Source organism: Sturnira hondurensis, unplaced genomic scaffold (genome assembly GCF_014824575.4).
Source record: "Sturnira hondurensis isolate 20B ecotype Veracruz unplaced genomic scaffold, ASM1482457v3 Scaffold0024152, whole genome shotgun sequence".
Classification (NCBI taxonomy): domain Eukaryota; kingdom Metazoa; phylum Chordata; class Mammalia; order Chiroptera; family Phyllostomidae; genus Sturnira; species Sturnira hondurensis.
Genome location: NW_028096783.1, coordinates 4187773 through 4215326, shown reverse-complemented (window position 1 = coordinate 4215326; position 27554 = coordinate 4187773). Strand labels below are relative to the sequence as shown.

Here is a 27554-nt window from a genome sequence, read left to right as displayed (position 1 = left end):
GCTGTTGTTTTCTGTTTATGGGATGGTTGGACCAATGCCTGTGTTTCCAATTTTCTATAAGATCCATGAAGAGAAGGGTGTTTGACCCCTCTTGGAATGTTAACACCCAGCACACAGCCTGACACAGAGCAGGTGCCAAATAGATATGGTGGAGTGAATAACTTTAGGAGAAAACAAATAGGTGGATCTTCTCACAACTATGTTGCATAAACTCCTATATTTTGACTTTGTATTAACACATATTTATATGTTACTTACATTTATGAACCACTATGTATGATGTTATTTATTTAATACACAGACCAAACAATAGGCATATTCCTGTGTTATTGTTCTTATTAAAACAAGACTCAGAGGCTCAGAGAAGCCAGGTAATTTGTTTAGGGCCACACAGCTACTGAAGAGTAGGTCCTAGGCTCGTTGACTTTTGATTTCACGCTCTCTCTAATACATCTTGCAGCTTCCTCTAAAGTTCAGCCTCCTTGTGAAGTATTCCAGTGCATAAATCATACTGAATATATGAATATAAAGATTCATTTTCTTGGTGCTATCATTGCTCTGGTTATTCCCTGTGACCACTACTCAAGATATTTTACATCTGGGCCTAAGTTGGGTTCCTTGTATCAATTAAGATACATACAAAAGGCAGTGGCAAAAATTGGATCTGAGACGTGGAGCATCAGTACACTTGGTACTGTTCAAAGCAAACAGGGTCCTGGGAAAGCTGGGAGCGGGGCCCTCAATTAAGTGCATTCAGGTTACTGAGTTGTGCCTGTAAGACGTTACCACGATGCATCAGCAAACATAAAAACAATAAAGCCATTCAAACTTGATGAGGGTGAGAAGTCAATTATTATTTTTCAATACAGTATAAGCAGAATGATTTGCCAATGGGGCAAGAGACTTATCCCACAAATTCCCGAAAGAACAGAATAAATGTTAATTCTATAAACCACAATCTCATGCAAAGCAAAGCAAGAAAATAAATCTGAATGTCAGGATAATAACAGACACAGTAAAATCAATATTGATTATTTTGAGAAAAAGGCAGTAAAAATGTTAAGTTCCAAGGCTAAATTATACTAAAAAGCCGGAGTTTAAGCACAGGTTATGGCTCAAGAATGCATATAAAGCATTATCTGAGCATCAATACAGGTATTTTATTTCCAGTGTCAACGCACTCCGCTTTATGGGACAACATGGCTGCATGTTTAGGAGCCTCAGAAGTGGCAGGTGGGGTGAGTCCCAATGGCTGCTGTTAATTAGAATCTCGTGGGGCATGTAAATTAAATCTCTTACCTTTGGTTTGGGCCCTGTCATAATTTCTCCTCGGCTGTGGGGAGATGGATGGAGATATAAGTGTCCTTCACATTGATGTAAGTGAAAAGAAGAAACAAAAAGAAGAACCAGTCATGCAAAAAGTAAACTCAGCTCCGTTATAGTATGTATCGCATCGGGTAAGTCGCCCGCTCAGCTCAGATTTCTTCTCTGAAGTGAGGTCTCTTTGCCACCAAGATGAGAAAAGCCGTCTCCCCTGGAGGCTGGCCAGACCCCAGAAAGAGGAAACGGAATACCAAGCAGAAATAAAATGCAAGATGATTTAGTTTATTTCGGAAGAGAAAGTGGCCTAAAGCAGATTATGCATATCCATTTTAATGACGAGAAAGCACATTTCAATGAAGTCAGAGTGAATGTGTTCCTTGGGAGGTATGTTCTGTTTTCTTTACTGTAAGGTTAAGTGAAGGGAGTCTAGGAAAGGTAGAGGAGGGGAGAAGAATGGGTGTAAAGGGCGTGCGTGCAGGAGAAGGATAAAAATGGAACTGGGAGAGGAAGAAAGAGTGAGAGGGGGACGGTTCAACAGGGGAGATACACAGGAGAGAGAAGTGCGCTGGCACCTATGAGTCCTGTCCCTGCTTCTGACTAGTTTCACAGTCCAAGGCAGCCAATTGCTCACACTGTGCCCCGCGTCCCATCTGGAACAGAAGGAAGGAAAGGTGAGAGGATGCTTGCAGACCCTTCTGCCCCAAGGCCCAGGGGGCTACAGTGTTCTCTGACCCCCATGACCTGTGCTCCTGGGCTCTGTACCTCAGTGATGTTCCCTTTTATTAAATCGATGTTTAATGTTGTCAATTAAATTTCTATCAAGATAATGCATGTGTATGGTAACAAACTGACGAGTCCAGAGCAGCTGATGGTGCAAACAAAACATCCCTTGTCCGGCTCCTATGACCTATTCTCGATCTGACCTCAGCCCTTTCAGGCTGCTGGCTCTCAGCCTGGACACTCCATCGCCTGAGGATTTGACAAAATCTCAGAGCTCCAGCCTCCCGACAAGGGAATGACAGCTGAGTCCTTGGGATGGGACCCAGGCATCTCCCTTTTCTGAAGCTCCCAATGTAACTGTGATGTGGAGCCGAGGTTGAGGCCATGTTTTCATCTAAGACCTAATAATAACCTAGGAAATCAACTGAAAACTTGATGTCTTGATTTTTAAATTTTAGTCTATATCAATATATTAATTCAATATTATGAATGGTGAGAATTTAAGTTATGAATGCTCCCCTCTGACACAAGGTCTTCTCTCAATATTTGAAATTTTTAGTATAGTGTTAAAATTACTCTATTGGTTACATTTAACATATATATATTTAAATATATTTAAATCCTTATTTTGACAGCATCAACTTTCGACAGCATCTTCTGCGAATGCTCTGGTGAAGATGAGGGTGTCACGGGTCAAACTGGTCATTCTTCCTTTCCTTCCCCTGCAGTCTCAGGCCCCTTTCCTCACATTGAGAAGGCTGATACATCATTTACGTTCTGGTCTGCGGCACAAACAGGGCTTCTGTTTTCTGTCTACAAGTTTTCTCTAGAAGTTGTAAACTAGTAAATAGCATATATGTTCTTGTGACCATGAAAAATATTCTTCAATCTCTGGCAAAGGGGAGGGCTGGGTTTACATTTCTTTCTCTACGGGAGCACCCTCTAGGAGACCATTCCTAGATTCCAAGTCAAATAGATTCTCTTTTCTCACACCTTGCCATTTGCTTAAAAGCATGCCTCATTTTACATAGTTTCTTCTACAGAATATGAATCTCTCCTACAGTATTTTTTTCATGAAAAATTAATGACCTTTCTCTTGGACAATGGCCTGTGTCATGCCTTTCATTATTTTTCAAACTCTCAATTCCACCTTCTATCCTCAGAAGTCCCCAAGTTTTCCTGCTCGCCTCCACTCTGGAGCTCCGCCCACCCCTCCCTGTGGGTGACTGACTTCAGGCTTCACACCCAGCAGCTGTCATGGGGGGTCCTCCTCTGCTCTCTTACATGGAATCCTCTGTTTCTCGGCTCACATATTTCCTCTTCTGGGGTTATGGAGCACATTCCAAAATAATTTCCTCAGAAACAATGGCTTAGAAGTAAATTTGTCAGCCCTTACATTTTAAAAGTGAAGTTATTCTACCCTTATAGGTGACTTATTGTCACCTGGATTAAAGTTACATTCCCTTTGAACATTGGAAGCATGGCTGCACCATTTTCTTGCATCCCCGTGGCTATTTGGAAATCCAGTGGACTGCGTGTCTTTCATATAATTGTAGGTAGTTTATTTTTGCCCCTCTGGAAGCTTTTAAAATCTTCTATTTAGAATCTAGTTTGGGTGTTTTTATTCATTTGATTTTTGTTTTTCCTATTGTTTTTTTGGTCCATTAGAAGCTTTTATAACCACTTTATCAATGACATAGGTCTACATGTAGGATTTTATCTTTCAAATTAAAAACACATGTTCTTTAGCTCTGGAAGTGAAAATTATTTTCTTTTATTCACTGTATTTTCTCTTTCTGGAGCTTTCATTAGTTGATGGATGTTAGATCTTTTGAAACACTCCTGTTAGATTATTGTTTTTCCTCATAATTTCACTGTCTTTGAATGTTTGCATTATATCTAAGAAATTTTCTTAACTGTGATTTCCAGTTATAGCACTTAAACTTTGTCAGTTGTAGTTTTAGTATTTATGAGCTCATTTCATGCTGCAATTATTCTCTTTTTCATAATGGAGAAAGTAGAGTTTTCTTCTCTCTCAGATGATGTAGATGATGTTGATAATGATGGTGATGAAGAAAGTTATTTTTTGTTTTCAAAATTATATCTTTTTCCCCTGGTTCTTTATTGTGTTTGTTTATCTGAGCTTTTCTTTTTCCTGCTTCTGGTTCTCATATTTCCAGCAATCCTTATTTGTATATTAATATTTAAGAAGGAATTATTGAGAATTCTGACCTTGGACTTTGAGTAGTATGAGGCAGAACCATACACAAAGAGTACCGACATGCTTAACTAAAAGCCTTAACTTTCCACAATTTGTTCGTGTTCTTTAGAAGACATTCTTCCCCCTTCCTTTTCATTTGAGCTTTATTTCTTCCCTCTGCTATGCCTGCTCACCCGCAGCCCAGAACCTAGTTGGGTTCCATGGGGCAAGCTGGATCCCACCTCCTGATAGCCCCTTTTAGAGTTATTTCTTTGTGTCTACAAGAAATGCATTAAAATGTCTATTTCTAAGCAACACCCACATATCCAAGCTTCTCTTCTCACAGATTTTGCATGTTATTTTATTCCTTTCTATTGTTTCTTAGAAGGAATCAGAGGTACATGTGTGTGCTTCTAGTCTACCATTTTCACCCTAGCAGAGTACTTTAAGATGTTAAATTATTGCTAAGATAAAAGGTCCTCGGCTCCAATTTATCTTTTAGTCTTCTGAATTCAGGTTCTGGGTAGGACAGTTATTTGAGAAAGAAAACATTTTCTGGATTCAATTGCCAGGAATCCAAATGATGTTACCCTCAGTTAGATAAAACTCAGTCAAGGACTAGTGGTTTGTATTCTCTGTGCGAGACACACTGATCAGTGAGTCATAGTCTCAGAGAACCAAACAGAATCAGATAAACTGCTTAGATAATCTGATAATAGTTTCTCATGTTAACAATTAGGGAGCAGCATCTCTGAAAAATTAACCTGCCCAAATCGCATAGCCAATAAACCTAAATCTTCTCTTATTCCATTATTCTTTACATGATTCCATCCTTAATTTTAATTAAATGTGTGTTGCTTAAAGTATAATTCAGACCTTTTTACGTGTGGATGAAAGGCTGTATCTGAATAGACATAGCTCGAGAAGTACAAATGGGATCATAGCAGAGAACCACAACTTCTACCAGCAACTTTTTTTTTTTAAATATTTTATTTATTTATCTTTTTGGAGGGGAAGGGAAGGAGAGAGGAAAGAAACATCAATGTATGGTTGCTTCTCGCGCACCCCCTGCAGGGAACTGACTCCTGCCGGAAAGTGGCCTGCAACCCAAGCATGTGCCCTGACTGGGAATCGAACCGCGATCATCTGGTTCGCAGGCCCACACTCAATCCACTGAGCTACACCAGCCAGGGCCTTCTACCAGCAACTTTGAAATAAAACTCAAACTCTTTTAGAATGTTTCTTTGAGGACTACATAGTGGACTCAAGATGCCGATGTGTAACGATTCCCCCTGGTCTCAACATGGCATTTTTGGGACTGGCTCCTTCAGAGTTAGTACCCGTGATGGTCCCACCAGAGCAGGGTGGTGTGACCCCAGATGTCCTGACTGTGGTTGGGGGGCGGTCACAGTATCTGGAAAGTGATTCAAGGACCCACCTCCATAAGCAGGTGGCTCACAACATCATGCTAGAGCACAGACCATGGGTGCCAAGTGGCACAAGAGGTTTTCTCTAAAAGAAAGCGAGTTTGTGTTATTTACAAAGCAAATGATCTGAGTTCGTTGGAGACCACATTTTCCTTAAGTAAAAAAAAAAAGAAGAAGAAGCTAATGAAACCCAGCTCAGGCCTGGTTCACATAAAAGCTGATGTAAAACAGATTTACAGCCGGGCACTGCTGGGCTTTTATGTGAGGCTGAGCTTCAGAGGGGGCGCATCCATCTCCGAGGACGCGAAGGGAGATTTAAAAGGCAGCCTTTCTTTGTTCCATAATAGGTTGAACACTTCAGAGTAAAAAGAATCAAAAGGTGTTAAGCATGATATTTATAACGGCAACACCGCACACCTATTTTGGTAATAGGCTTTAAGTACTTAAGACATAGAATCATCTTATATTTCACATGCTAGGCTGTGTCTCATTCTTTGTAAGTTTGTCACATAGGAGTGATGTCAATACAGCCTGAAAACGAATGCTTGTTAGACCTGAGAGCTGATGTCCAGGGCCTTAGATAGCTTAGTGCACAAAGGTCTTAGGTTCCCAGGATGATTCTGAAGGCATGTAAATGGATTACTCAGAGAAGAGTGTTTATCCACCTAATGTGAAAACCCTAGGTAATAATTACAAAGTTTATCAGCCTCCCAGAAGTTTAGTCAATATGTCATGAATTATTGAGAAATCGAATGCATCTAAAAAGCCCCTCCTCACCTCTGGCTTTTGTTAATCATGTAAACAGAGTTAGAAACATCCGTGATACTTTTTGCAGGGAGGTCATTGCTTTACAGGCACAGTTAGAAAAATTTTAGGTCCTTCACAAGGTCTTAGAATAGTTGTCCCCAACACCTTTGGACACTTCAGTTTTCCTCTAGTGACCAGGGCAGGAGAGAACGGGGTGTTGAGTGTAGTGAGGAAAACGGAGTTTTATGGGTGTGGTCAAGCAGGAGAGGCTCTGATAGTGCACCAACATCAAGAAAGAAGCCAAGCAGCACCCCCGCCCACCCCCCATTTTGTCTCCTTGAGAAACTGCTGCGGGAACCAAAGGCATGCAGTGCTGGGTGAGGTGAGAAATGTGTTTCAGAGTCAGATGAGGGCACCTGAGCTTTGTAGAGAAAGTTGAAATGAGAACAATGTCTCAGTCCATATTGAGTGCAAAATAATTAGGTGAGACAGCAGAGAAGAAGACATACTGGGAGGAAAAGTCGATTAATTTTCCCACTTCTGGTGTGAAAAGTTCATCAACTGAAAAGCCCAGAGTGCATGAATAACTAGGTAATAACACACTTCACTGTCACAATGGCTTCCTTATTCATTCCTCCCCCACCTGCTCCTTGCTCCTGTCTTAGTTGTATAATATTAATGTACAGTTTTTGGTAACTCTGTGGATCTCCAAGTTCTTCTATGAACTCTCTTCGAGGGTCACTGGTAAGTTCCTGTTGTTAGAGAAAGAGTAAGAACTTAACACAGATGAGAAGGCCAGACTTTCTTGGGCCTGAGCTGTCCTGCTGAACAGGCAGAGCAATGTAAGAGCATCATGGTAATCCTGAGGGCCTGGGTGAGCTCCTCACGCCTGGAGAGGGCATGTGAGTTCACATTTTCTGCCTTTTTCTGTAAGAATCTGCAGTGCGCCAAGCTTTTGGTGTTTCACAAGAACCACAAATGTGTATTAGTAAATATGTGTACTTACAATTTTGCATAAGTTTCATGCCATCTTCCTTCCTCGTCAGTCAGGGACCCAGTACCAGCAGCAGTGAGTATTCGAACAATGTACGTGTTTTTAGAGTCACATCCTCTTTTCTGGAAGATTTCTGTGTGGGGAACAGAGCTGTTAGCCTATGGACTTAAGCATATGTTTCTCCAGGGTGACAAAGTTCCAGATGTTCCTAACACCCCACTCAGGGCACATTTGGCCATTATCCGGGTTTTGTTCAGTGGGGATGGAGGTGGACATGAGACATTTTGATCTAATTTTGTCCAGTTTCTGTCCTGAATCTTCCACCCAGGGACCCGGAGGGCTCGCCCTCTTCAGTTCACGGCTCAGCTCTATTTTGTTCTGTGCTGTGTTAGGTCGCTCCCCGCCCCCTCCCTAGGCTCCCAGAAGCCTCCCTGTGCACTCTCTGCAGTGTAAACGACAGGGGGAATTTCATTAGAGCGATAGAATTTAATTATCCATTTTTAGAATCAAGCGAGGATGTGAGGCTAACAGCTCGACACTTGCCAGAAGCTCCCGGGGCCCATCTTCTGAAGAGGAGCGTGTGCGGTGTGTTCAGAGCCTGGGTTTTCATGCTCCTCCCGCTGACCTCCAGAGACTGCTCCGTTCCCCACTGTGGAGTATACTTCCAACCCTGCTGGGTTCTGAGCCTGGATCCTGGGCGGAGAATCCCAATCATGAGAGCTCAGGAAAGTCTTTGTTTTGATCATGTTTCCATTTATCTTGTTTTTTTTTTGTCACTTAGTCTTTTATTCTCAATCGTATATATGACCAGGTCAGTTTATTGCCTTCTTCAATCATTGAGTTCTATGTCTCTCTGAGTTATTTTTTAAAAAGCTGGATTAGCTAGTTTGAGGGGAGAAATAGAATCACTTCAGTTTTGTCCCTGTTTGAACTTAGTGTCTCCGCACCCTGGCCCTGAGGGAGTGGGAAGATGGGCGCCTTTGGAAACCACCCTCAGTCCTCCTCCTGGGTGGTGGGTGGGTGAGTGGGGAGATGCTATCAGCCCCTGGCTGAGCATGCTTCTCTGGCAGCCTTGCCTCCTACCTTCCTAGATAGTGGTTGTGGGCTCGTGTGGGTTGAGGAATACATGAAAGGTAAGCACGAGAGCATTGAAACGTGAGGCAGCTTGTTCAGGCTTTCTTGGTGCACTTATTTCTCCTTGACATTCTGTTTGACCGACCTAGTGCCCATGCACTGTAACATTCCAGGACTCAGGGAAAAAAAAGAGCCTTGAAGTTTGCCAGGATGTCTTTTTAAAATCTGTTCCTCTCCCTTCTGTCAGTTGGAATAACCTTTGGCTTTATAGCTCAAAGCCCTAACCTCTCTTCTGAACTCTAGATTTGTCTCCCTCAGTTCCTAACTGACATACCTAATTGAGGCTGTAAAGGCGCTCAAAGATTTCCCAGCATTTTGATTTTCCCCACCAAACCCAGTTCTTTCCCAGCTTTTATTATTTTACTAGATGGTAACACCATTGATTTAGTTGCCCAAACAACTATATTTAATTACTTAAGTGACGATGTCTCCTTGCTTCCTCTTTTTCATAACTGCATCATGCTGAATAGAAACTGTAACAGCAGGTCCTACCAACGCTATCACAAAATGTATCCCAAACGAACCTTCTTTTTGTCTCTACTGCTGCCTCTCTGGTCTCAATCCCAGTGAACTTTCAGGGCACTTCTGCAAGAACCTCTCTCTTGCTCTCTCATCTATCAATCCCTTACCTACCTAATTTAAAAATAGGGCACACAAGGACAGTTTCTCATGATTTAATACAGCACAGAAGAACACAGAGTAAAAGATGGACTTCACACCACTCCACCACACCTACTCTCCTACAACAAATACCAAATGGCAAACAAAACTGAACAACTTCTAGACCGAACCAAATCCATTGCCTCTTTTTGTTTGTTTTTGATCTCTTACTTTCTTATATCTCTTTTAAATATTTTGCAATGTATACACATGCAAATACAAACAAGTGTGATTTTTGCACCCCAATACTGCAACATTTATAACTCATTTGTACCAACTTTTTTCCGTTTACTAATACATTTTAAGGACATTTTGTTAACTGTAAGTAGAGTGTCTTTTTAACAACTGTGGAACAGTCCCATGATACGGGTAGACTCTTACAAACTCACTTTCTTTGATACTGATAGACATTTTAGGCCATTTTCAATATTTTGCCATTACACAAGGCTGCAGTGAATAACCTTGTGCATAAATTGCTTCATAAGCACTAAACTCTTAGCTGAATTCTTTACTGTTACTCTGCCCTTCCCCAAGTCTATTCTTTAACAACCAAGGTGATCTTTTAAAAACATAATTCAAATTATATTCTCCTTAGGCTTAAGATCCACTGATGACTCCCATCACATTTAATATAAAAACCCCAGTATCAGTCAGGTGTATGGGCCCCTAGTGGCTTGGCATCTGCTGATCTCCATGCTCACCCTAGGCCCCTGTTCCCCCGTTACCAAACGCCGGCCTCCTTTGTGTTCCCCTATTCTACCTTGTGGGGATTTTGCCTGTTCTCTCCTGGACCCTCATATTGCCATCTCTCTGCCATTTAGTCTTTAGATTAAATGCAGTGCTGGTAAGTAACAACCAGCTCTCTGGAAAAAAAAAAAAGAGCCGTGATTTGCAGCCATTTGCTAATTGATGTAAGTATTCTGCCACAGTGTACTTAAAGCTATCGATGCAATGTCAAAGTGCTTGCAAAGTTGTGGAAATCTTAACTCTCTATTCTTCTGAATGGGAAGCCAGCTTTAGCCCAACATTGCTTAAAATATTGCTCTTCCATAACACTTAATTTAAAGTAGGCCTCAATCACTATTCAATCTATTTCTTTTATTTTTCACTTTAACCATTATCACCATCAATCTGATCTTTTTTTGTTTACTTACTTATTTGCACTGAGTTCCAGGAAAGAAGGGACCTTTTTTGTCTTTATGAAGACTTCTATTTCCTGTGCTTAGTGTGGTACCCGGAAGTAACACATACTCTGAAAACGTTTGTGGAATGAGTATGTGAATGAACAAAATTCAATCTCTGATTAATTTCCCAGCCTCACCTGACTCCAAAACTGTAAACATTGTTCTTCCTAGTTTCCACCTGAATATGTTCCCAAGATCTGATGTGACTTTCTTTCACAAGAGCAGGCACATTTGAATTTTATTGGTGTGTGGTCACTGGTCCTTTGATGGCTTACACTGCACCCCTGTCTGCATTCTGATTCCAGGGAACCTGTCCAACCTCACTCTTCCCACAAGGCAGCCTCTATCCCAGTTTCCACTTCTCACAAAAAGCTATTTTGGTTCCCATTTTGTGCCTTTGCATACAATAGTTACTTCCAACTACTTGAACCTTTCCCCTTTCTCCCCTTTTTAAACATTAGTCCTTCACAGTCCAATTCAAATCCTATTTCCTCCCTGAAGGCTATTCCTTGCTTTTCAAATCATATAGGTATTTTTCTTTCTGAACTTCTATTGTAACTACAGTTAAGAAAAATATCAGCCCTTAAAAATAGAGGGTACACTTAAATATATACTATATACTCTGGTGATATCAATAAATTGATATTAATTTTCTTATGGGTTGTATAGAGTGCTTTTCTTTTTGGAAGGAATATGTTTGAAATATTTAAGAATGAAATGTAATGGTGTCTACAATTTACTTGCACATCATTTTTGATGTGGTGCGAGAAAGAGGGAGAGTGTGAATGGGGGAGATGGCTAATTGTTAATAATTGTTGCATGTAGTTGAAGAATGTGTAGGAAATTATTACTTTTTTCTTATTTCTGTAGGTTTGAAATGATCAACATAAGAAGTTGAGAGATAAAGGATGCATTAGGAATACATATTAGGCTTTAAAACATGCAGTTGTCTGGACCCCACCCAGGAAAGCCTACCGATTCTGATTCAGTAGATCAGGTATTTCGGGCCAGGTATAGGCATTTTGGTAGGGTTGCACAGATGATTCTGATGTGCAGTGTCTGATGTCAGGCCTCCTAGAAGCCTGGCATGAGGCCATGTGCTTCACTGGGGAACAGCTCTCGGGAGGAGGAATGAAAGCAGGACAGGGCAGTGGGAAAAAGCTAAGCAAAGAGGTGTTCTCAGCTGGAGACTGACTTCAGACTGATACCAGCAGGAAGCTCTGGAGCGTGAGTCACACTGCAGCTCAGTTCCATTTGGAGGAAAGGGGCTGAGCTTTTTTATCCCCAGCCTACTCAGCCATTGAGGTCCAGTCTGGAAGAGAGCTAATGATGCAAGTAACTGCCCAGAGAAATGTTTGACCAAGGGCATTTCTCGGTGACAGACAGCCGTGAGCTGTCCATCAGCACTTTGTTGGGGGCACAGGAGCACACAGGCCAAGTGTTGGGAAGAACCATGCCTGTTAAAGCAACATGGATTAGAGAGTATTGCTCCTTATTTTGTATGTCCTATCTCACCAGTTTAAGGTCAGGGACCATGTCTGTCGCTGTTACTGTCTTCTGCAGAGGTTAGCACAGTGTTTGGCACACTATAAACAACTGATAAGTCCTTGCTGGCTAATTGATGTAGCCTGGCTCCATACTCGTATAGCAGCACCTACCCAGGCCATTAAAGAAACTCGAATAGGAGAAAGGATCCCTTGACTCCGGCGTGGTGAGGAGGAGGGTGTCAGATGAACTGCAGAAGGTTAAGGAATATGGTCTACTACCACTTATACAAGGCTTCTTTGTGATAGCTGCCAGCTTCCTTTTATTCTCTGCTCTGTATCAAACACTGTATTTAGAGGAATACAAATACAGTATTAGTTGATTTCTTCTCAAAAGTAAACCCAAAGAATTCAAGTACAAGTACGTAATTTGGGAGGTGATTGCAAGATACATTATTAGGGCAGTGGGGACAGAGACAGAAAAAGAAAGGCAGCCAGTATGTGGCACCATCAGGAAGTTAGCAGCAAGAGTGCCCAGAGCTTAGCCCCCTGGGAAGTGCTGGGCTCAGTTGGGAATTTGCACCTCAGCCTTTTTAAACCCAAAAGGCAGCAGGCTAAGATATTTATATACCAGTAGCTCCTGTGAGCTCCGCAGGCCTCGGCTCTATGGCTCCTCCCCCCAGCACTTGGGAACAGCAAAGCAGCATCCAGCCACAAAACAGGCCCACGGGCAAAGTGCTGCGGAAATGCAGTCCTGGTAAGAGGCAGCACCTGCAGCGCTCATCTCGTCCACCTGCACAACACCCCCTTAAGAGATGTAACGATAGCCTCTTTTGTATCATTGTATCATAGGAAAGGGAGCCCGGGAAAGGTTTGGCAGCTTCCAAATGTTGCCTATTCAGTAGTTGGCAAAGCAGAATTTCCACTCGGATGCCCTGTCTCAATGGTCTGTTTCTTCTACCTGAAATGGCCCCTTGACATAGAGTGGCAACACGGGTGCTAACAGAGACTTGTGTCAACAGTGATTCCAATGAGTGCTACTGCTGAATGAAGGAACCAATGGCTGGTCTAGGACATTTGGCAGCTGTCTTTAGTCCAGACCTCAATGGTGACTAAACACCCACCAGGTGTGAATCATTAGGAACTAGACTTAGAGGAGCATGCACCCTACTAAGTAACAGAGGTCAGCCTGTTCATGCAGGAGCCAGCTGGCACTGAGTGATTTCTCTGGAACAGCCTAGGTCTCTAAGAACACCTGTCACCTCCCTGTCAGTCACAGCTCTGGCCAAATGGGGTTCTGGTGACTGCCTCCCCACCCTTCACATCAGTGCCAAGTCCCTCACTCACATCGTTCTGTAGCTCCATCAGCTCTCTGTCAGGACCCTGACAGTTCTCTTCCAGAGCAGTCAGTGAGGCTCTGCTGGTGGAAGACTTGCACAATTCATAAGCGCAAGACAGAACCCAATGGGTAGGCACTGAGGTCAGAAGAGAGCAGCAGCCTCCAAGTTCATTCATTTGTCCAGCAGCCTTGGACTGCGGAGCTTGCCCCACTGCAGAGGCTTCTGTGTTCAGGGTGTACACGGGTCTCTGACGTCTCCCGATTACTCTGAGCTGGTTCCCTCAGTACGTATGCCAAGCCACCATGTTGGCCGTCCCAGGGCCCCATTCTGATGAAAGTCTGTCTCTACTGTCTCCAGGCAGCTGGGTGCACAGCATCTCACTGGGCCTAGAGCTGGGGTATGTAGATCTGAGTCAGGGAAAAAAGTGGTTAATATCTCCATTGTCAGGTAATAACGGCAGAGAAAACCACCTGGAAAACTGTAAACTCAGAGAACTTAAGGCTGGCGGTTAATCCTAAAAATCCTAGCCAGAGAGAGTGGTAGCAGGAAGTTGGATTAAAATTACTTTAAATTTTCTTCCCAGTTCTAAGTTCCTAAAATTCTATATAACTCAACACAAAGAATTTTCATCCTCTCTTTAAAATAAATTTGAGAGAAACTCTATGTATTTTCATATATTTATGTATAAATTATACATTTTATTGTAGCAATACATTGCTCACATTATAAAACTCATATGTACATACATACATAATTTCAAAGTTGACATTAATTATAAGTAGACAAGCTAACATTTTCTTCGCGGTCTCTGTGGGTAAACTTATACCTCCCATGAGGATGAGCTTTCTGGTGTGGTGGCCACTGCTTTAGACATAGAACTTCCTTTTTCTGTCTCACCTCATTGAACTTTGTTGGACCGAAAGGATTCAGACCAGCAAAACTTCCAGGTGAGCAGCTGGTGGAGCCATTCAGATCACAGGAGCCATGGTGTTGGAGTGAGCCAGGGTTAAATCCTGGTTTTACTCTTTTTAGCCAAGCGACCTCACATTGGTTACTTAACTTAATGAGCCTCAGCCTTTTCGCTTGTGAAATGAGCCTAATTATAATAATAACACCCAATTTCCAAGGTTGCTGGGACAAAGGAGAGAAAGCATGTAAAATGCTCAGTATCATGCACATAACAAGGATTCAATAAATGGCAACTGCCACTGAGATTTTAAAATTGGTGCATGCCTCCCCTGTCTGCCATCTCTTCCCCCAGCCCATAGTCAACGGTTACTTTTAGCGGAAGGTCCCTGCATCTCAGTGCGCACTGAAGCTCATGGTTGCACCGTTGGTACTTCCCGGGCACAGGCACCAGCTGCTTCATCCTAGAGGCCTCATGGCTCCTGATTGGGGCCTATAGGGCAAGTTTCCAGGGAGGTGCCTTCAGTGGTGGCCTCATCCAGCCCATAGCCACCATCATAGAATTCAGTGTTATAGAGACAACTGGAGAAAATATTCCCCCTCTAAGAGGTGGGCCCAGTGACACAGGGGAGGACCCAAGCACCCTGATTTTGGAGGTGGCTTGAGAGGTCCCATGCCTCCATAATCCCACTTAAATGCCCCTTTTCCCAGACATAACATTACCTTTCATGTTCTTTTTTTTTTTTTTTTTTTTTTTGCAGCAGAATGTATTATAATTTTTCCTGGAATTTTTTTCCTGGCTACAATTAAAAAAATAAGAAGTAGACTAGCTGTGTGACAGTGGGGAAATCATTCACCTGAGTATCAGTTTATTTGTCTGTAAACTGGGCATATCAATTAGAATAAAAATGTGTGGGGCAAGAAAAATGCTTTATACGTATTTCCATCTATGTGTAATGGACCCTTTCAGGTTTTTCTTTTGAGGGGAAACAGTATGATAAAGTTGTGATGACAACACAGAAATTGTATTTTGATATTGCTTGCCTCTATGGATCCTATCGTGGTGCAGGGGTGTTGGACATGAGAGAGCTAAGCAAGAGCAGGGAGGAAGAGAAAGAGAGAGTTCTTGGTACAATTTAATTTAAATAAATGGGCCCAGAATTAGAGGGAAGCAGAATGAAAGGTGAGGAATTTAACTATTATAATTCTGATCTATTGCGCCATCGAAAAAGACAGCTATATGAACTCCTGTACAAGCAGCAATTACCTGGAAAATAAATGTAATAAGAATCTCCTAAGTTGGCAGTAAAATTAACATTGCTGAATTTTAATTAATAGTCTAGCCTGAAAGGAATAGACTTCTTAGATGAGAAGAATGGTCTGAACCATGGAGTGAGCTCACCTAAATCAGTGCTTTTAGTAGGTTTTTTCCTTGGCATCCTGAAGATTTTTTTGTACTCCCCCATCACTGCGAGACCTAGGAGGGCCCGAGTATTATAATATAATATAGCAGCTCATCCCAAGGAAAGGATGCTGATCATTGGCTTCCTCTGTGGCCTCAGTTTCCTCATTTATAAAATAGTAGAAGCATATTGTAGACATGGAAGATGTGGATCCATGACCTCATGGGGCCTTTTTACCTTAATGGTGTCGGCGTTTTCACCCAGACGCATGTTTCTGGGCTTCTTCATTTTCTGGTTTAAATGCTGCCATAACAGTAGCAATGGTGATGAGGGTAAAGGGGAGAGGGGTCCAGACACACAGGGGGCAGCTTAGTAAGGGTTGTTAATTGACGGCTTCTCTTTGAGGTAGCTATCGTTTATGTGCCCATTTTATAGATAAGGAGACTGACGGTTAGCAAAACCTCACATGAGGCCATCCTGCTGGGCATCAAAAAGACATGGGTGGTAACAGAGATGAGAAGAATTAAGTGAAGTTTTTTTCACTGCAACTACCAGGAATCTCTGTGATGTTTTTGAGAGTCAGAGAAACGTCCTGCTTACGGGACTCAGACTCAGCAGTGTCACATCTCCTGCAACTGTCATGAAATCTAACATCACGTTCCCCTCAGGATTTCCTGTTCCTTCTGGTCCCATCATATGCAAGGCACGTATTTTCTTCTTCTAGTACTCTGAACATTTTGAGATCACCCTTGGTTATTTCTTCTTTCTTCACATCCAAGCATTCATCAAATTCCGTTCTTTCATTCCTTAATTAATTCAGTGATAATGTATCAGGTACTGCATGAAAAACTTAATAATAATAGCTCCTTAATTTATATAGTGCTTGAGAGTTTTCAAAGGGCATCCACTTGCATTATCTTATCTTTAATCCTCACAATGTCCCCTGAAGTGAATGATCGGTAGTTTACCAATGAAGAGACAAAGGCTCAGAGAGGACCACCGTCCGACAGAACGGAAGAAGTCTCTTAGAGCCCAGGTCTTCCCCACTTTTAAAGTCTAGCGCTCCCTGAAATGTGGGTCTCCTCCGTGTCTCCTATATTTCTTCTCCGTTTTTCATTTATACACTTTCTGCCAAAATCTAAGTCCATATCAGCTTACCTACATTTTCTGTAACAGCCACGTGGGTAGTGTCCTGGATTTCCGTCTCTCTATTTTGATCCAGATTTAAACTTTAATTGCTTGTTTTTAAAGCTACAGTGGATCTCTATTGACTTGGATCTAGGTTACCCTCCTCTTTTAAGGTTCTCCATAATCTGCCCTTATTCTACGATTGCCAAGTACATGTTCCACCTTCCTCTCTTGTGTGGGTCTCCCTATCATCCTCCAAACACATCCGGCCCACTCGCTGCAGTGAGTTGTTGGTAACATGTGCCTGCCAGGGTCTCGGTTCATCTTTGTAACTCCAGCCCTTAGCACCATGCCATGCATATGGTAAGTCCTCAACACCTTGAACAAATAGCCACGATCCTGCACACTCTGTTCTCATTACTAAAATTTCAGTTCTTAAAGGCTTAACTTCAGTACCCCGGGATAACCCTAAACTCTAGTTAATACTTAAGAGTTTATTTCTTTGCTATTCAAAGCATAGACCAGCAAGATAAGCATCACCTGGGAGCTTGTAAGAAATGCAGACTCTCAGGGAACCTCAGACTTACTTAAGATCTGCATTCTAAGGAGGCAACTGGTATGCACATCACATTCTGAGAAACATCGGACCACAGGCTCTGGTCATGGCGAAGTGGGCGGAGCAGAGGCTTGAATTCATAAATGCCTGGGTTTCAATCCCACGTCTGCCACACTAGTTATGTGACCTTGAACAAACTCGTAAAATTCTTTGGGCCTCTGCTTCCTCGTGTGTAAAACGAGGATAATAGTTTCCCGAAAAGGAATGAGGCATTCTGTATGCATTATTAGTAATTTTCACAAACACTTATTGCTCGGATATTCTTATCCCACTTTTAGTCAGTAGAAACAACACATTAGCTGGTAAGAGCTGCCGTTCAACCCAATCACTTTGGTGGTTAATGGCATTTGTTTCTCGCTCCACCATTCTGTCTTCTCTATTGTCTGGTTAGATCTCATATTGTGAAGACCAGATAGGATTCAGGCTACGTGCTTGGTGTTCTGTAAAGCTTCATACAAATGTTATCAGGCATTAATTGTATCCCTAGCTCAAGTTCTCTAATTGCTTTATTAAATATTGTGCTTTGTTTCATTGCAGTTCATAGTGTCCTTCTTTATTGCTGGGGTTTTGATGAATTTGAGGTATCACCTCTTGTTGCAAACAAGAAATATCAAACACACTCTGAATGTACATGTGGATGCTTGCACAAGCTGATTAGTGATGAGCCAGAGATGAAATGAAAGGAGGCAGAAAATAGTGGGGAAGAAGACAAATTGGCATGTGATTTATCTGAGGGATTGGAAAGTGTGAAAGAAAATTGATTAGCAGTCAGACCAAGAAAGCAAAAAAGATGAACCTGCAGTGTTTCAGATTATTCAAAGAGGAGGTTAGGGAGAGTTCTTGAGACTGTCTTAGTTCTGCAAAAGGCAGGAAAGAAGCTGATTATTGGGTTTTAGACATGGATTTCTATAAGCTCTGGAATGAGTGCAGTATCTTTTCAAAAAGTTGGGCTTTCTCATGCTATGCTGTCTGTCTTTTTTGTATATTAAGGTATTATTCACCTGTCGCTGCCACTGTGGGAGGTTTGACTGTGAATAACAGGGTGATCAAAGGAAAACCTTAGGAGTATCCACAAACTAGAGAGTAGGCATTGTTCTTAGAAGCACGAGTGCAATTTGCAGTATCACCAAGTATCACCTGCTGTTACCAAATGGACCATCTTCTGTCATGGGGAATGGAATGGGCCCCACTGTGTCCTGAGCACAGCTTCCAGAAGGGCTTTGATTTGTGCGTTCTTTCTTGTGCACCTCTCTGGGCTTCTCCATTCTCCATAATAGGAGAGAAACCGAAGCAGCACATTCAATTTCCAACAGTGCAGGGAGATTAGAACCTGAGAAGACAGAAAATATCAACCAGCTTGCGATACCAGGAACTGCTTGAGATTTTAACCTAAACCCAAGGATTGTATATAGAAAACTGTGAAGAATGAATTTCCAAAAGAAAGGAAGCTGAGAGAGAATTCTAGCTAGTCCAAACATCTGAAGTACATGAAACTAAGGCGAGAATCCGGAATCCAGAATCCTAAACTGGTCAAACTGGACTGCACTCCTGCATTGTGAACCTGTAATTTGACTATTTGTATACAGGCTGTTCTTAGCCTCTTTGCTCTGTTCCCAGCTGGGTTAAAAATAGCCCACTGCCAAGGAGAACGAAGGGAAAGGACTGCAATTACAAAGCCCAGTTTAAGGAGCAAACAGAGTGTCACTCACTTGGGATTGGGAATGACCTTCGCATTTCGCTACACCTCCCAGTAAAATAAAAACCTACTTGGAGGCAGGAAGCGGGACAACAGAAATGCGCTGGCCTGAGAGTGCAAACACTCATGGTCCAGCTCTCAGCTTTGCTTCTTTGTTGCAGTAGGCTCGTAAAGTCACTTAACCTTTATCTATGAAATGGAATCAAATATAGTTCCCAGTAGTTCAAGTTAAATATGATGTCTGAGACAAATTTTGTAACTGCTGGTTTACCTGTTTTCATGTCCCTATACCATATAAAGCTTGATTTTATGTAGAGAAACTTGAAAAATCAGTGATAGTAACTTACTTAGTGCTTACTGTGTCTAGGAAAAGACTATATATATATGTGTGTGTGTATATATTCAATGATATGGGCTGAATATATATAGTTTATATATAGATATATAGAATGTATATTATATATGGATATATGGACTATGTATATGGATATATAGAATATGTGTGTATATATATATTCCATATATACGCACACATATTCTAAACCTTTGAATATCTGTTTGGAGTAGATACTATTTACTAGTCACATTTTATGGGTGAGTAAATTAAGGCTTAAAAATATTAACTATCTGACCACATAACACGGGTGCTGGGTGGCAAAGCGAGAACTCCAAGTTCTAGACCAAGTCCTAGACCCCCTTGGCCTTTCAATTCTAGCATCATGAGGGACAATTGGTTGTCACTATCAAAATTTGTGAATCCCATTTGTAATAATGTAAAGGAGAAGCAGAACTATTGGATAAGTTGGTCCTTTGTTGTTCAAAGTCACAGGCCAAACTTCTTGGGAGGGGAAGGCTCTTTTGTATAGGGACCCAATTCAAATTAAATTTCAGATGAACAAGGAATAATATTTTAGTAATAACATATTCCATATGGAATTTCAAAACATACTAAAAATTATTTGCTGTATTTTTATTTGCTAAATCCGGCGTCCCTGAGACAGGAAGACATTGGCTCCAGAACTGATTACGACCTGACAGAACCTAACCCTGGGATCTGACCCCAGAGCTTGGCTGGGGCCTGCGTGGTGTTTCTGGAGCAGAAGAGAGGAAGGTAGGTCAGTGTGGCGCAGGGAACAGGCCTGGCCTGGGCCTCCCGTCTGCACTCTCGCCCTAGACACCTGCCTGGACAGGCTGCCACCTCCCCCTACCTGCTGGCTGTGCGGCACCTGTGGGTCCTCCTACAGCTCCTGGAGGCCATATAGTTTCGTGACTGGGCTTTGGAGCAGGAGGCGCTGGAGTCACTGCAGCACAAAAAGGTGTCGTTTCCAGGAACGAACGGTCTGGGCCAAGAAGTGGCTGCAAACCCGGCACTGTCTCCGGACCATTGAGGGTGTGGAGGGAATTTACGTGTATAAACTGAAAACCTAGTCATCCAGAGCCAATTTCAGCTCAGGCCAGGGGGAAAATTGCTGTTCAAATTGGTATTTCCATTGCTGGGTTTATTGACAAATGAAATTTAAAGAAGCCTTTTTGTTTTATACATTTGTGGTAGATTACAAAAGAGGGGGCAGGGGGATTTACACTCCCCAGTTGGTGGCATACTAGATTCTGACAGGCCTTTCCTTTATAAATGTAAAAATGCTCACGGATGAGCTGGAACACACCCCCATTCCACACGGAATGACAGGACTCCGGGTCTTTGCACAAATTCTTTCCTCTGCGCAGGCATCAGCAAGTTCTGCCTTCCTCCCTGGAGCCTGGGAGCTGCTTGTCCTCATTTCCAAACTGAGGAAAGTAGAAGCCAGATGAGGAAAGGGACTTTCCCAAGGTCACGGGTGGGCAAAGGTGGTGGTAGCCACCGAGCAGAGCAGAGCAGAGGCGATTCTCCACAACCGGGCCTAGACTCTCACCCCTACCACCCGAAAACCCCCTCCCAGATATGATCGGGGAAGCCTCAGCTGCCCAAACCACCTGGAGACATTTGGCATGTCCCAGCCTGTCCTCACACATTTACAGCTGCCATGCGGCCTGGAAGCCTGCTCCTCCTCTCCACAGCCCTGTCATCTCTCCGCCCTCCCTCACTGGTGTTTATCATCCTGCTTGGCTTCACTCAGTCTGAGGTGTGTAGGGATCATAACTTGTGGGGTCGAACAAGAAGCCAGCAGCCCTTCCATAATTGTCACTGATGTGGAAATACAGGAGCAAATGAGGAGCAATTCATATGTCGCTGCATGACAGAACAAAAACCTCTACTGAGGAATTAAAGCCATAAATATCCTACAGGGCTCCTACCTGGGAGCATGTTCCCGACATCTGGAATGGCAGCTCATTGCCGTCAGCATGCTGGGACAGTGCAGGTTGTAATTAAGCCTTGAGAGCAGAAGGGACAGGAAAGTGAAGTGCTGTGGGGCAGGTCCAGAGTGGTTTGCCAATGGGGACCTGGTGACAAAAAAGGCCCCCTTACCCTACAGTGACCAAGATGCCCCACTCATTCCTGCACAGAAAGCCTGCTTGTGACGAGAGTCTCTGTGCTCGCAAGAGGTATTAGCAGCTTTGTGGCTGGTCTCCCTTCTGGTTGACAGCAATGTGACAGCTCAGAGTTTGTGCTCCCGGAGGGGAAAGAACTGTGGGCTGAGACGAAGAGAGAAGGTAGCTTGGGAATGCCCACGTGGCTGTCTGGGCTTGCTCCAGTGGGCCGGGAGAAATAGCCCATAGCTGCCAGGGATGAGTGAGATGTGCAGAAAGCTCAGAGAGATCCAATCGCTGATCCTTAGAAGTGGGGATCGTTGCTAATGGGCATATCTTTTGCCAGATGTTCGCTATTTCTGGAGGTGGGAGGGATGTTGATGGCGAAGATTGCATCCTGTGCTAGAAGCAGCTGGAGAAGTGTGATTCGCCTACTGTGGCGGGAATTCCCAGGCCTGGCACTTTTCACTGGGCCCAACAGTGCTTGCTGAATGGAATGGATTCTGAGTTACAACTCGCAGTGTCCTCAGAGACTCGTGCTGAGCATTGACTGGGAACACCTCAGCTTTCCTTCCCTTTATCTCCTCGACTCAATGCCCCAGCCTGTGTGCCCCTGAGGGGGAGCTCCTGCGTGCAGACCTGTTCCAGGGAGCCCTTCTGCAGACGAGTGCCCTTGAGGGTCCTCAGAACTCTTTCCTAGGCCCTCTGCGCCTTAGTTTTTTGTCTTCAACAAGGGAAGACAAATATTGGCTGTGTACCACCTTTAGGTACTAAAGGGAGTGACTGAGGGTCTGAAATTTGAGATCTAAAGTCTTCATCGCTGCCATCTTTGTTCCTGGGGAAATTGAGAAGGGTGGGAATGAGGAAAACAGACAGGAGTCTCTCCCCACAATCATGTAGAGATATTGAAAAGATGATCCTTCCTGTTTATGCCAATTTTGAGATTTTATAAAAAGGAGATAAAAATAAACAGCAAGTGTCAAGATGTAGGGTGTCCAGTTTTACATCAAGGCAAAAACGAGTGGGCTTTAGTTCTATGTGTATCCACACTCCTGGTGGTCATGGGGCTCCCACTTTGGAGTCTTCAGGAGCACAGGTGCAGTGAGGGCAGGCGCTGACCAGCAGAGGAGGAAAGTAGGATTCCAAGTTGACGACTGGTACAGAGAACCGAGTCACCAACGAGACAAAAGTGATGCCCTCTGGCTTATTGGTGGCACCTCACCAAGGCTTTGGTAATGGTCAAACTATTTTGTTCACCTTAACATTCACACATGTTGCTCAAAATTGCTGGACTTTTCAGCACTTTTAAGACATTACGGGACAGGTTGGTAAGGGGGTGGACATCGTGGGCTTAGAAAATAGTTTCCTCTCCAAATCTTGCCCCTCCTGCCCCTCCAAACCCATGGAACTGTGAGCAAACTTTCTTCGGAGATCTGCCAGCTTACCTGAAAATGAGAATGGTAACACTCACCTGGCAGGGTGGGGGGAAGGGCGAGGGAGCCACACCACACCTTTGCTCAGCACAGGCCAGGTGCTGAGTTAATTACTTCCTGTGGCCCCTTGCCCTCAGCAGTCGTCCTCAGATGTCACTGTTTCTGCTAAAGGACAGAGTGAAAGGAACCCGCCACATAAACTCTGACTTTTGTGTTTATTTCTGTGAAGCACCACCACCTCCGGCTTAAAACCCAAGATGGTGCATTTGCTAAAAAGTGCTGAGATAGTATGTTTGACCTACCAGGCAACCAGCTATGGATGGATCTTCATTCAAATTTTTTTAAAAAATTGAAGAATTAGAAAGTCTTCCAGGAGTCTGTGGTCCAATCTCTAGGAAGTAAATATAACATAAATCTGAAAATTAGGCTTGAATAATTTAAAAATACTTTGAAAATCCCCAGTAAAAGGACTTAACTAGAAGAACATAAATCGTATTTTACCACATGTAAAATAAGGAGGAAAACACGCTTACATATTTGCTTATATGTAGTACACTGTTTCTGGAATGATTCCCAAGAACTTGGTAAGACGGTGACAGCAGCGAGAGGCGCTCGGCGAAGCAGATTGGGAACTGGAGGAAATGGTTTCATGGGGTGCCCTTTGTAGCGTTTGGACTTGGAACTATGTGAATGTATTGATTACCAATTTGAAGTAAAGAATAATAAATTGAATGACAACTTAAAATAGGGATGGTATCCAGTGAAAATCAGGGTGGTTTATGTTACTTTGGAAGAAGTTACCCAAACGCTTGTGAAAGTGCGCCATGGAAAACGCACTTCAAATGTAACATGGCATTTCCAGTCAGTGCCCAGAGGCCATCGCCTTGCTTTACTTCTGTTACTGTCTCACCAAAAACGAATGCCCAGAAGCAGTAGCAGCCTTACCTGTGTTAACTTGCGTGTCTGTGGACAGTGAGCTCACCTGGTTAGGGCTCTGCCCTGCGCAGCTGAGGTCTTGGGTTTGACTGGCAGGTGACCAACCAACGGCTCTCTCTTCTGGGGGCACAGGTTGCACCCCTCGTCCTGCTTAGCTGACTGTGAATGTGGCTGCCAGCCATGCAGGAAAAGCCCGGGGTGGAAGTCTGATGAAAGCCACCTAAGGGCACTGCCAGGAGAAAGATAACTGGGGGTTCAGAGGTGCCCTCATGGAAGGGTGGAGGCAAATGGGTGGGGCAGTGTTGGGATGTAAAGGGTGTGACAACTACAATGGGACCCGCAGGCACACGTATTTCTCCATGGCAGGACCCCCTGGCAGGCTTCCTCAGTTCTCTGCCACCCCCTCCTTCCACAGCTGTGATGCCTGGACTGCAGGGCCGGGGGTTGGCACAACTCCCTAAGTGTGTCGAGATGGGGACAGAGGTGTAACTGAAATGCCTAGAAATCTTTACTGGAAGTTGGAACTAAATGTCTGAACATATTTGGTGGAGTCTTCAGATCTGGCATTAATCCCTCCTCTGTATTCTGCCTAATAGTTTACCCAGGAGCAAGTTTTCCCAACCTGTCAGGTAGGTGGTGTCTGGATGTGTGTCTGGGAGCGCGAGCAGGAGGGAGATGCAGGCTGAAAAGTCTTTACCTCCCTTTCTAACACTGAAGGTTTTGTAGAGTCCACTGAGAGTGGGATTGGGCCGGGAGGGGGGTGGCTCCTCGTTCCTGTCTAACCCTATGTGTCTCACCTACAACAGTTCCCGATACAAGATTCTCAGGTTCCTGTAGTGCAAGCCAGCCTGGGGTCATAGTTTTAATAACATGCACTTGTGAGGTTTTCACATTTCTAACCTTGCTCCCCTGTTAATTGTTTTATTCACTGGACAGAGTAAGCCCATGAGCTAGACTTATCTTCATTTTACAGTGGAAGAAACTGGAGCTAGCCTCGAGTGTCTCCTTCAGTGTCGGGTATCAAGACTTAGGCAGAGGTCTCCAGATTCCTGCACGTGGCTATTTCTCATGCACACATAAGACGTCTTGGGATGCTTAGTATCTGTGCTTTGAGGTCTGATTATAAAGCCAGGGGGCAAGCTGTTGGTAGGGAGTTTGCTCACAAATTAAGTTATATGATTTGAGCAGAGTCTTTATTAGAGCCTAGATGTAAGGCAAGGTCTAGGCTAGTTCTCATTTCACCTGAACTTGGTCCTTATAGCTACCTGTTAGTGTTCATTTGTGCTTACCTGGCAGAAAGTTATTGGTAAATATCATGTGTTTACCCAGTAATCACATACCCATGCAGATTCCTCAATAATCATACTCAGCATGTGCAAAAGTCATTAGCACAACACATCCCTGACACCGGTGATAAAGGAGACACACCATTCAGTATTAATTAGATAATTGTGTATTATTTACCATATTTAGGCTTATTGTGCCAAGCACAATACCCAGAGAGCTGTGTGCTTCACCTGTTGGAACCACCTGCCAGTGCCACCTGCCAGTGCAAGTCAAGGGCAGTGGAATGGCTCCCTCCTACCCTCCTCAAGTGGACTATGGGGCAGCCAGACTGGGAGGGACACTTGGAGTTGCCGTTATCCACGTATGTCTGTCCTAAGCAAATGTTAAAACCCTGGGCTGGCATCTCCAGGGTTATCGTGTTCCTGAGCTGCTGTGTGCTCGGGGAATTAAAACTAATTTTAATATTAGCCCTAAGCAAAGCATAATTAGAAAGATAAATCTTCAGCAACTTTCTTCTACCCAGACCTCCCCACTGTCACCTCCCACCCGCATCCCACCTCCCTGCCATAAGGCACGATGCAGCCAAATATAAATGGATGGCAGAGTCTCTGTAACAACACTCAACACATTTGTTCAGCTCATTGAAAGCTGGTTCCACTGTCAGGCAGACACCAGTGGAGTGACACCTGGGAGGGTGGGGCAGTCTCTGCCTTCAGACACTGACGGGAGGGAACAGCTGGGTGTGGACTCCCCCTGCTCGTTTCTCAGCTGGAACACCAGCGTATCATTTGTTCCTGGGGCAGCCGCTTGTTTCGTGTAGCCACAGAGCTCACAACATCAGTGGTGAGCTATTTCTTTTACTTAGTGCGGCTGCCTTGGACTTCAAAAGCCCATCTTCATCTCCATAAGTAACTGTTTCTCTTTCATAGCATCTTATCCCTGCAGAAGGACTCTCCTTGTTTCTTCTTGAAGGGCCCATGTAGGTCAGCAGGCAAGTGCCTGGTGACTTAAGGGAGGCGGGGCTATGATGGTGATAGAGTTGGGCCCCTGAAAAGCAGGAAACATGGTCTGGAAGGGTGGGCGGGCAGGGAGTGGGCTTCTGTTTATGCTGACACATCAGAGAGAACTGAGCCCCATGTAGACATGAAGACTGCTGGGCTCTCAATTATAAGAGAGAAAAGAAGATGTGAGATTTAGGGGGAACTTGACATGTGGATTGGATAACTTAGAAGGTTCTGCTTTACTCTTTTGGAAATGGGCTTAGCTAGTGATAATAGACCATCCCGGTTCAGGAGACAAAGCTCTATTTTTCATTCTCATTTATCTTTCTTCAAGGAAACACTGACCAGCCAGCGTGATTTGCCTCCTCCTTGCGGTGTCTCAGTGGTTCCACTGAAGGCGGCTTTGAAAAGTGCTAAGCACTTTGCTGACAGCATCAGCATCACAGCCGGTGAAGTCCACACTGAACACAGACCTGAGAGGGAAATCTGGGGACAAAAGCCTGGTGGCCCCAGGAATGGATGCATAGTGACAGCTGGGGTCAGCCTCCCCCTCCCCTGGGTGGGCACGAAGGGACCTTTTTCCTCGGGTCCCTGAGTCCCCGTGCTCCTGTCTCCCCCGGTCCCACACCCAGCTGGCGTGGCGGTCGCGTGGACACCTCCCGAGTTACTAACAGCAGAACAGAATTCTGAGCCTTCTGTTCTTTGCGTATTCCCCACACCTCTTTTACCCTGCAACTGTCATCGTTGGCTTCCTTCTTAGAATTCTGCTCTTTATATTACAAGGTGTTAAAGATGGGGGAGGGAGACAACAGATCAGAGCTCAATTAGAGAACCACGGAGTCAGCTTGCCCTCACCACTGACACCCACCCATTTCTAAACCTGCCCCAAGTTCAAGTTCTACACCTGGAGGGTCCCATCAATCCACTTACTAGCGCCCCCCAAAGAGCTATTCTCATAGGCCTCCTGGTTGTCCCCAGTGCCCTGATGTGTGGTTAGCTCTCTACCGCAGCGTGGTGTTTGGTGGCCTCTGAGAAAGGCAGGCCTGTCAGCCGTTGAAGACGAAGAAGGAAACTGCAGGAAGTGTCCACACCCACAGCTCCCTGAGCTTCAGGGGCTTCTAAGGGACTTACACACACTCCACATATAGGTATTCCTCCACACCCTTTCTCGTGCTCTCTCCTCTGTCTGGAATTTTTCTCTTTTTAATGGGGACTTGTTCATGAATCAGGTCAACAGCCAGCCCCTTCATTGAGGCTTTTCCCAGTGACCTCTAGCTGACCTAGTGCCTCCACCTCTATGGTCCCTGCTGCCCTCGGGCACAACCAGAGCCTTCAGGGTGATGATTCTTTCATTAGTTTGCAGGCTCCCTTTTGAGATCTGGACTCTGTTCCATTCATCTCAATATCCTCAGTGCCAGCGATGATGCCAAGACAAGACTAGGCCCCACGTGGGGCCCTCATGGACCCAA

General features: G+C 44.0%; 1 long non-coding RNA gene across 1 annotated transcript in view; it reads left to right on the top strand.

Annotated features, from left to right (window-relative positions):
- Positions 1 to 27554, top strand: part of LOC118981499 (uncharacterized) — a 325802-nt gene that overhangs the window by 277967 nt on the left and 20281 nt on the right. The window contains exon 3 of the long non-coding RNA XR_005065352.1: positions 2091 to 2094. This is a non-coding gene — a long non-coding RNA (uncharacterized LOC118981499). The remainder of the gene's footprint in view (positions 1 to 2090; positions 2095 to 27554) is intronic.